Here is a 3,004-nt window from a genome sequence, read left to right on the forward strand (position 1 = left end):
CCCACTCAGCATAGAGTTACGGCAAGTCTGTTTTTCAGTGGAACCCATTTTAAAACTAAAACATATTTTATTATAAAAACATACAACACACTATGACGACACGATTGTGGGGGCCCCTCTTTTGTGGAGGCCCCGGGGCTATAGCCCCGGCTGCCCTCCCCTGAATCCGGCCCTGCTACAATCGGACAGAAAATAGCCACCGCCAAAGCCTAGTAAATTATAAACAGATAGGTAATTAACAATGTCAGTTTAACCACGTAAACTAGTATCAAGTCATTGCCGCAAAAACGACCACCAAAACTGAGCGCTCGAGTGCCACCACTTAAAATAAGACCTTAGTACATTTTAGTGCAAGGCACTCAACGTTGCATAACCCAGGTTCATAGCAACCGTGGTCACACCAAATCGAAGGTCACGCAGGATTGTATAGAACTTTAAACTAGTACAACGCGCGGCTTCGCTTGGATGGATTAAAAAAAATGACCCAATTGGATATTTTCAAGGTCGAAAATTAAACTGACTGCCAAAAAAAATTGAAGGCTTTGTCGATAATAATGTTTAACAAAAAATCCGGATGTTAATGTAGTTTTCCTGCGTGGGAATTACGGTCCAAGCCCTCTCATTCTGAGAGGCTGTGCCCAGCAGTGGGATGTATCGGGTGTCCCAAAAAGGACGCAAGATTTCAATTTGCCGCCATTTTTGTATTTTAGTGCTGGCAACCCTAAAAAAAACCTGTTTGACAGCTGAATGTTTACGGTTTGTAAAAATGGCGGGTTATACGAAAGATCAACTCGTTTTTATTATTGAACAATATTTCAAAAGAAGATTGGCGTGTACGGTTCGAAAATTCCGTGCAAAATATGGTCGGAATATTGACTTGGCTTCATCAACTGTGAGCAGAGTGGTTGCAAAATTCAGGGAAAGTGGATCAATTCATGGTGTTCATTCCACTGGGCGTCCAAAAACAAGCCGTTCAAATGGCAATGCTTTAAAAGAGGATATTCGACGCTGCATTGGAGAAATTCAGCCGCATCTATGCAAAATGGTCATAGAAAATTTTGACAAAAGAGTGCGTATGTGCCAGCAAAGCCTAGGAGGACATTTGCCTGACGTATTATTCCACAAATAACCCTAAATGATGTATTTCAAGACTTTATATACAAATATATTATAACGAAAAAAACCATGTGTTTTTCATCAATTTCAAATCTTGCGTCCTTTTTGGGACACCCTTTATAGGTATAGTCTGTGATGGTGATGATTATGTAGTCAGACGGACCACGAACTGGAAGACGAAGCGTTGACAAGTCTTGCGGTACTGACTGACGATGTGGCGAGAGTTGCGGGCAACCGATGCAAGTGGCGAGTTGTCGTCCATTGTGGCGTTCTAATATTATTTTATTTTAATCCTAGTTTTAATTTTAATTTCATCTTTGATTATTGTACGCCTTCCGGCAAATCATAATGTTGCATGCCAAATTTTCCATCACTGTAATCAGTTATACATACAGTGGTGGTCATGTAATTAAGAACGATTTGAAGTTCCAGATTATTTTTAACTAAATCATGTCATGTGTAGTCGTGGTTCCTTCTTAGAAGTAACTAGTTACGTTATGAAATAGCCACATGAATAGAGCAAACGGGATTAAGAATAAATAATAAAATTGCTGATTTTTTTTTACAAATTTTGTTTTTATTCTCTTTAGTAACAAATTAAAATAGTAATGAAGCTGGACAAATAATTAAGAACGATTTATTGAACTGCTCGAAAGTTTTTTTATTTGAAACTTAGATTAACTAAATCACACTAACGTGAAGTTTGTACAGAAAAAAAGGAATTTAATACATTTTAACTAAAATTAATAGTTAGTAGCATGTCCACGGCTTTTTATTACTGCCTTACACCGGCGAGGCATTGAATCTATCAATTTTTGACATTTCGCAAGAGAGATAGAGTTCCATTCTTCTAAGAATACGTCATACAGTTCTCTTAAATTGCCACACTGTCGATATGAAACCTTTTTCTTGACTTCGCACCAAAGATGCTCTATTGGGTTAAGATCGGGGCTGTTGGCTGGCCAATCTAAGACAGAAACTGATTGCGATGTGAGGAATTCCTTAACGGTACGTGCAGTATGCTTGGGATCAATGTCATGCTGGAATGTCCAAATAACCGGAAGCACGCCTTCAGCATATGGTAACATTGTTTCTTCCAGTATGTTTTTGTATTGAAATTGATCCATGTTTCCTTCTATCAGCCTAACAGGTCCAACACCATGTCCAGAAAAACATCCCCAAATTTTTACATTTCCCCCGCCATGCTTTAAAGTCACTTTTGTGTACTTTGGGTCGAATGCTTTATTTGAAGGCCATCTTACATATCGTTTGCCATCAGAACATACCCTATTTATTTTTGTCTCGTCAGAAAAAATAACGTTTTTCCACTGTCTGACTGTGCAGTTTTCATATCTTCTTGCAAATGCAAGCCGGGCTTGCCTATGACACCGTTTCAACATAGGCACCTTCCTTGCTATCCTTCCGTGCAACTTTTCTTCTACCAAACGCCTTCGAATAATGCGTGCCGAGATTGCTGAAGGGTTGTTTTCGCCAAAATATTTTTTTCTTAACTCATTAGACGGTATTAGACCTTTAAAAGGATTTGTTTTGCCAAACGAACGATATTTCGATCATCTCGACGAGATGACTTTCTTTGTCTAGGTACACGCGGAACATTTGAAGTAGTTTGATACGTGGCAAAATGCTTTATGGCGTGGAGAACCATAGTTTTTGAACATTGCAGATGATCGGCTATGTGTTTATACGACCAATTCTTGTCGCAAAGTTTTAGTATTACTTCTCTTGTAGATTTATCACAACTTTTATTTTTCCCCATTGTTTTTATATGAAGCAATCGCCTTAAATGGCGCCAAAATTTCGAATAATAAACTAAAACCACAAAGCGGCCGTCCGTTCTCTATATAAATTTGAATAAAAAATAAACTAT

The sequence above is a fragment of the Choristoneura fumiferana genome, chromosome 28, assembly GCF_025370935.1.
Source record: "Choristoneura fumiferana chromosome 28, NRCan_CFum_1, whole genome shotgun sequence".
Classification (NCBI taxonomy): Eukaryota; Metazoa; Arthropoda; class Insecta; order Lepidoptera; family Tortricidae; genus Choristoneura; species Choristoneura fumiferana.